We start from the raw sequence: 8,877 nt of genomic DNA on the forward strand, positions 1-8,877 counted from the left end.
ATTGTGCTTTTATTAAGATAAAATTAAGCAATTCTGTATTTGGTAGCAGTGTTTTCAAGCCATGGATTTTGGCCCTTTTCCAAATGATATTATAACCCAACAATGCTTTAAGTGGATGCTGTTTTCCCTTCAGATATTTACACTTTTTTTGTTGTTTGAAAAGAAGGATTGTTCTGACTGTTTTGGCAGAAGACAATGTAGGGAGAGGGCAGTAATGGATTGGTTGACTGGAAATCCATGTCTGTGTGAAACCATTCTGAGACTTGGAGCATATATGTCCTTTTGGATCTCGACGAGTTTGGGGTTGCTCTATCATTGTGGTAATGTGGAGAGTCATAAAGTCACACAGCATAGAAACAGGCCATTTGGCCCATCATGTCCACACTGACGAACAGACAACAAACTGCACGACTGCCATTTGCCTACGCTTGACCCTAGGCTATTTTGACTTGGCATTTTAAGCACTTATCCAGGTGCTTATTAAATACTGCCTTCACTACCCTTTCAGGCTGCACATTTATATTTCTACCTCCCTTTTTTCTCATATCTCCTCTAAACTACTTGCTCCTCACCTTCAACTTATGCCCTCTGGATTTAGATATGTCTGCCATGGGGGAAGAGATTCTCACAATCTTCTCTGGCTATGCTGCTCACAATTTTATAAACCTCAATCTAATCCTCTGTCATCCTCCTCTGCTCCAAGGAAAACAAACCCAGCCTATTCAGTCTCTCCTCATAACTGAGACCTTTCATCCCAGGCAACATTCTGGTGAATCTCCTCTGCACACTCTACATTGCAATCATATCCTTCCGATAGTGTAGTGAACAGAACTGCACACACTATTCCATCTGTGGCCTACTCAAATTTCTACAAAGTTATGACAAGATTTCCTTGCTCTTATTTTCTATGCAGCACCTAATGAAGGCAAACATCCCATATGCCTTCCTGTATATATGTGCTGACACCTTCAGGGATCTATGGACTTGTACAATGAAGTCCATTTGTTCCTCCATACTCCCATTCATTTTGTATACACTTCCCTTATTAGACCTCCCAAAATGCATCACCTCACACTTACAGGGATTAAGTTTCATTGGCCCAATTTACCAGTTGATCAATATCAGACTAGCCTGAGACCATTCTCCTCACTATCAACAACACCCTAATTTTTTGTGTCATCTGCAGACTTACCATCTTTACTTTCCACATTCACTTCCAAGTCATTAATGTAAATAACAAACAGCAAAGGTGCAAGGACTAATCCCTGTTGTGCACCATTGGTTTCATGTTTCTAATTGAAAAATAAACCCTCCACCATCACTCTTTGCCTCCTCTTTGTAAGCCAGCTTTGGAAGCAGTTTGCCAAATTGCCTTGGATCCCTTGGGTTCTTACCTTTTGTGCCAACCTTCCATGTGGGATCTTGTCAAAGGTCTTACTCAAGTCCATGTAAACCACATCAATTGCACTATTCTCATCAATATATTTAGCCATCTTTTGAAAAAGAAATCAGTTGATTTATTTAGACAGGATCTCTTTTTAATAAATCTATGCTGACTACCCCAATCAACACTTTGTGGACAGCATCATTTTGAGTTAATGTTTGTGCTATAACAAAGTTGCATTCATATGTTAGATTATGGGAGTTTGGGACCACAGTTACCTTAAGTAGACAGTTGACCTTCGGAAAAGATTTTCAGTTTGATAAAATTATTAAGAAGGAACAGTGATAGATATGATACATTAATTAATTATGCAAAAATAGATAAACAACATAGACCTCTGTATCACAGATACAAGAGGATTAACGGAGTATGTTAATGTTGTTAAAATTGTGAAGGTAGCATCCTGATGTTTAGCTGAAGAGTGAGAAAGCTCTTCCCTGATCTTCCAGTCCATATTCCATTTGAATAAGACAGCTCCCTGATGAGCAATGCCTCCTAAAGAGGATGGCGCTCTGACTCTGGGCACTTGGTGATATCTCCTATTTTTGGGGCTAGAAATCCACTCTGTGTCGATCACTTACCGAATCCTTTTAGGTCCTGTTGTATTCTTAGATAACCTTCTTCATTATCCACTATACCACTATTTTTGGTGCAATCAGCAAACTTATTAACATAGAACATAGAACAATACAGCGCAGAACAGGTCCTTCGGCCCTTGGGGGTTTATCTACCTTCACACCTTCTAGAATTGATAACACCTCCTCCTTACTAACCTCAATCCTTTCAATTCTAGTAGCCCGTAACTCAGCCATCTCCTGTACAATATTCTCCTGTTCCTCAGTGAAAACAGATGAGAAATAATCAGTTAGCACTTCTCCGATCTCCACAGGGTCCACATACAACTTCCTACTTCTGTCTTTGACTGGCCCTATTCCTACCCTAGTCACCCTCTTATTCCTCACATACCTATAGAAAGCTTTAGGGTTCTCCTTTATTCTACCTGCTAACGTCTGCTCATGTTCCCTCCTTGCTCTTCTTAACTCTCTCTTTAAATCCTTCCCAGCTAATCCGTAACTCTCCATCGCCTCATCTTAACCATCTCGTCTCATCGTCACATAAGCCTCCCTCTTCCACTTAACAAGAGATACAATTTCTTCAGTAAACCACGGTTCCCTTACCTTATCACTTAAACCCTGCCTGACAGGGACATACCTATCAAGGGCATGCAATATCTGTTCCTTAAACCAGCTCCACATTTCGATTGTCCCCAACCCCTGCATTTTGCTAACCCATTCTATGCCTCCTAAGTTTTGCCTAATCACATTATAATTGCCCTTCCCCAATCTATAACTCTTGCCCTGTGGCATGTTCCTATCCCTTTCCATCGCTAAAGTAAACATAACCGAATTATGGTCACTCTGTCCAAAGTGCTCACCTACCACTAAATCAAACACCTGGCCTGGTTCATTACCAAGTACCAGATCCAGTGTGGCCTCCCCTCTTGTCAGCCCTTCAACATACTGAGTCAGGGAACCCTCCTGCACAAGTTTCCTATATTCTCATTCATATTGTTTATACAAATTACAAACAAAAGTAGACTCAGTACCAATCCCTGTGGAACACTGCTGGTCATAGGCCACCAGTCCGACAAAACAACCCCCTCCTACCACAACGGACATAATAAGAACTAATGATGCTGGAGTTGGAGATAACACAGTGTGGAGCTGGAGGAACACAGCAGGCCATGCAGCATTAGAAAAACAGGAAAGTTGATGTTTCGGGTTAGGACCCGTCCTTCTGGCCTGGCCTGCTGTGTTCTTCCAGCTCCACACTGTGTTACCCCCTACTACAACATTCAGTTTCCTACCTTCAAGCCAATTTTGTCTCCATTTGGCTAGTTCTCTCTGAATCCCACATGATCTAACTTTACTAACCAATCTACGATGTGGAACCTTGTCAAAATCCTTGCTAAAGTCCAAGTAGTCAACGTCAATCATTCTGCCCTCATCCATCCATTGGTCATGTGCTCAAAAAATTCAATCAAGCTTGTGGGGCACAATTTCCCATGCTCAAGCCAGAGTGATTATCCCTAATCATTCCTTGCCTTTCAAAATGCATGTAAATCCTATCCCTCTGCATCTCCTCCAAAAACTTACCATTGACGTCAGACTCACCAGTCTATTGTTCCCAGGCTTTTTCTTGCAGTTTTCCTTAAACAAAGGCACAACATTAGCTACTGTCAGTCTTCTGGCACCTCACCCGTGGCTGTAGGTGATACGAATATGTCTGCTAGGGGGTCCTGCAATTTCTTCCCTAGCTTCCCACAATGTCCTGATATATACCTGATCAGGTCCCAGGGACTTATCTGCAATTACATGCTTTAACACTTCCAGCACCTCCTCTTCTGTCATGTGAACTTTTTTCAAGGCATAACTGTTTAATTTCCCAAGTTCCCACGTTTCTATCACTTAAACATAATATTCTCATGAGCTAAAATGATTAATCATGCATATTATTCTGGATAGAATTGAAATACTATTTTGTAGGTTGTGTCCTTTGTCTGTTTGCTCAGCTGATGTCTGAAGTAAACTGCTGTTTTTGCTTTTGACTTTGTGAATATTATTGTGATCATGGTAAATATGGATATTGATATGCAATACCCGTTATCTGATTCTTTTGCCTATGATTTTTCATGTGTGAAAAATGGTTTCAAAAAGACAAATGCTATCTTATAATGGCTGCAATGATCACCTGACTTGATTGAAACAAGCTCATGGAACTGTCAGTAAACAAGGATCTCTCTGAGCTGAAATGAATGGTCTAAAATGGCACTGAAACTCAGATCAGTATTTCCTGGTTCATTCACCTCTTTCTGGAAGTTACTCATTGGCATGTAATGTTGTTTGCAGAGTATTCAGCTTGGAAACAAACACTAAACAGTCTGTATATTCCTATGTGAAAGTGAAACTTCATGAATAGCTGCTTTGAGCCAAAGGGCAACAAGGAAACATTTATTGGTAAGCAAGAATTAGAAGGCACTCTCTTTGCCTGTCTTTTTCTCATCAAACTAAAAAGCACCTTTGAAATAATAACCATTCACCAAGAAACCAGGGATACTTGCAAATCATCAAACAGTTTGGACTCCGGTCATTTTCGCCACTTTCTAGGAAATTTAAATTGCAGATATCTTTATCGTCCTCTTTGTGTCGTCATCCTCTCCCCACACCTCTTCTTTTTCAGTTTATTACTTGTATTTGTTTGATGTCAGGTACATATTATTCTGATTTATTTTATAGAATCCCTACAGTGCGGAAACAGGTCCAACAAGTCCACACTGACCCAGAGAGCATTCCACCCAGACCCATCTCCCTAATCTATACATTCCTGAACACCATGGGCTAATATAGCATGGCCAATCTACCCAGCCTGCACATCTTTGGACCGTGGAAGGTAACTGGAATACTCAGAGAAAAGCTTCGCAGACACAGGGAAAATGTGCCAACTCCACACAGACAGTCGGCCAAAGGTGGAATCAAACCCAGGTCCCTGGTGCTGTGCTAACCACTGAGCCACCATGCTGCTCTGATTTTTGTAGATAAAAAGTCCTAATTCTAAAAAAAACTTGTAATTAATTGTCTCCTTCATTTTCATAAAATCAGGGAATCCCTATAATTTGGAAGGAGGCCACTTTGCCCATCAGGTCTGCACTGCCAACCCTTTGAAGAGCATCCCACCCAGACCCCTACCATTTCCCATAACTCTATAATTCACCTATCCGACACAATTTCAGTACAGCCAGGCCACTTAACCGGCATACCTTTGGATTGTGGAAAGAAATTGACACAGACATGAAGGGAACATGCAAACTCCACATGGACAGTCATCCAAGGTTGGGATTGAACCCAGGTCCCTGGTGGTGTGAGGTAGCAGTGCTAACCACTGAGACACTGTACTGTAATTGTGGTGTAATAGGGTAAATAACAGAGGAACTCTTCCTCATCCCTCCTCCCCTGGCTGTAAAAGCATGTCATTAGGTCACTTAGCTGTGTACTCTTGTCAGTGAGTTATATTCCATTTAGTAGAGTAGACACTACTAGCTAAAATGATGCTGCTGATGCAGCCTCAGAAGACCTGACTTCTACACCCTTGAAGAGATACAATATCTTTCAATCAAAGATTGCATTTAAAATGGCATCTCTGGGACATCACTAATTTTAGTTATTTTTGTCAGCAGCTAGCCAGCTAGAAAGCGACAACGTACTGGGATCTATCTGCCTTCACCGACATTTAAATTCTCCCAGGTCATCTGTTCCATGTGGGCTTGCAGATCTAATGCTATTGCTAACATTCACTGATTTCTCCAGAGTCAAAGCCACACTTCCTTCATAATTGTGCAACTTCAAAATCTGACAGTCAGGCATTTGTTAGGCATAAAATGCCCTTGGAGGCCATAGACTTCTGACACTTCTGTTACAAATGTATGTGGTCGACAATTCTCCTGAGTAATGAAACTCCAACTCTAGATGGCATTTCTAAACTCTTCAATCAAATTTTAATTTTTAGTCTGAATCGCGAGGGATGCAAAAAGGAAAAAGGTGAAAACTGAAAATGTCATGCAAAAACTGTATGAATCTTTTCCCTTGGAAAGGTAACCCCTACTCCAATTTCTTCTCAGCAACTTAACAACGTAACGGTGTTATCTTCTAAGTATGCCCAGATGGCTGGCTGCCAAGCCAGCATTCTTAAATATTGCTGCCAGGTATCTTTTAAAATATGCAAATAATATTCGAATAGCTGTAAATATTCAGTATTCTGCATTAAACCAATTTACTATTACAAATGTGCGTTGTTAATTACTGGTTTTATTTTTATTCTAGTCCAGTCACATGTGTTCCTTTCAGAAGTGTTTGTTCTTGATGGTTTTATCACCTAAGGTGCCATATGGCATATGAAACAGTGGCTCTTTTGATGACTTGCGTAGAGCAGCTCACAGTAAAGTTGTGCTGTTATGATCAGCATTGTACAGATTGACAAACTAGAATAGAGAATTGCAGGGAAATTGGGGCTAATTGTTGATTATAATTGGGCCACCATTAAACAGATTTGCTATACAAAGCATGAACTGATGAATGGTTCAAGTAATAACACTTTGTTACATGTGTCAATGGATTACTAACAAGCGCAACTCACCAGAAGCAACAACAAATTCCATCCATGAAGCAAAATATTGCAGATAATGGAAATCTAAAATTGAAAAGAAAGTTTCAGAGGCAACAAGTAGTTCCGGCAGCCTCTGTAGAGTTAGAAAAACAGAGTTGACATTGCAGCTTGGTAACCTTTAACAGAGATGAACTTTATAACATTAGAGGCATAAAAGTAGTTGGGCCTGATGAAAAGACAAGATAGCAAAATATATACACATTTCTAGCAATTTTTGTGGGGTTAAATTTTTTTCAGAGTGGCCTTTCATCCTGGCTTCCTTCTTTCTTGAGTAATTGTTACAGGGTAGAAAGGCGCCATTTGGCCCATCATGCTTGCACCAGCTCTTCAAATAAGCATCATTCCCTCATGCCAAACTCCAACGCGCCAATTGCACATATCTTTGCACACTAGTTCTGTTTAGGTAATCATCCAGTAGCCTCCTGAATGCCCCTTAGTTAACCTTTAGTGCTTGGAACAATGATTGTCATTGCAATAATCCAATTACAGTGGTTGCATTGGGCCACCAAAATTCTGAAAAACCTGGTCATACTGCATGATTTCCATTGACCTGTTCTAGCACTGGATATTCGACTAGAAATTTCTGATAGTTTTTGCAGTTCCCATGCCTTTGTTGAACTTGCTATGGTCATCTGAGTTTAGATTCTGATGAAGACTTGTTAAGTAAGGCTGGAGCAGGGACTGTGCTTCAAAAACAACCCTTTAATTTGTCACTGTTGCTATGGATGAGCAATATAAACCTGTTGGAATTGTCTGAAAATAAAGCTGATAACTTGCCTTAACATGGATAACGATGTGGTTAACATTAGACGCCATCTGGACATTGGGGAAATAAAATCCTTTCCTATTCATTCAGCTGATGCTGCTTCTAGAGATGGCCTTAATAGCCATATGGATGCCATTGACAACAAAGAGTTATCATGTGCAGTTGATCCAATATTGTCCATTTTACACTGTCATCAAAATTTTAAATTACTCCCATATATCAGGTATGTAATAAGTAAAGATCTGTTTAGCTGACGCAGCAATGATGCGTGGAATCAATGGATGTTCATCCTCTTCTGTCCTGGTTATTTTCTGAGCTGTCAACATTTATAAAACTCTGCACTGTCTGGGTGCAGAAGTATGCTGAATTTTTTTAAAATCCCATTGACATTGTGAGATCTACAACCTTGATGAGTGCTGATTGCTATTGAATCTATTGAATTTAGCACATGATGTTAATATTAACAGAGTGTATTAGCTTTCTCTGAGGGTTCACTAGTTTTAACGGAATCTCAGTCTTGTACAAACAGAGGATGACATGGCCAGCAATGTGATACTATAGACATTTTCTGCCTGCAGTAGAAGATGACCATAATTCACTTGAGACCTTGTCACATTAGAGAGGTGAAAGAAACAGACTTCCACTGTATTGAGTGCCAAATGGATGTAGAAACTAGTATATGTATTCAAAATCAAATCAGCACTTTGGGGTAGCTCATTTGATTGTAACTAGTGACTTGCCAATGATAATGGTGTTGCTTACTGATATCTTGCTGATTGGAGATGGGCAAAGCAAAAAGAAAGTGGGAGTCAGTCAACGGAATGAAGCTCAAGGAGTCAAAATCATTACTTTGAATCATTCTGTAAAGTGAAAGTTGCAGCTATGTCAAATTTACAAGAATACCTAAGATTTCTTCGTTGTTCTAGAGATTTTCACGACGGATCTCCATGGAAGGGAGCTGCTTCTTTCAGCTGATGGGAGAAGAGCTACACGACAAATAGCTGATGGGAGAAGAGCTACAGGAGCATCGATTGGTGAAGGTTTCAATACAAATTAGTGCGAGGTTCGCTGCACTCGTTAGATCTCTGTACTTGAATGCAACTCTAGGCTGAAGTTCTTTCATGGATGAAAGAGTTATACATCTTTAGGAAGTACATTTTATACTAATTTAAATGGTTTTCAAGAGCCTTCTGAAAATGACATCAATGTTGCTTTGTAGAAAATGAGAAGATTCTGACAAAGGTTTTCAGTGTTTGATGGAATTACCTGTATGTTGGTGCTACCAATTTTGGAACTGCATGTCACATTTGTCAAAGCAATAGAGTTTTAAAAATTATGTATTTTTCTTTTGTTGCTCTAAAATCTGAATGCAACAGTATTGTTATAACATCTCTATGCTAAATGCAGTTCATCGAGGTGAAGGGATTGCCAGGAACAGCAAATGGCT

Source organism: Stegostoma tigrinum, chromosome 1 (genome assembly GCF_030684315.1).
Source record: "Stegostoma tigrinum isolate sSteTig4 chromosome 1, sSteTig4.hap1, whole genome shotgun sequence".
Classification (NCBI taxonomy): Eukaryota; Metazoa; Chordata; class Chondrichthyes; order Orectolobiformes; family Stegostomatidae; genus Stegostoma; species Stegostoma tigrinum.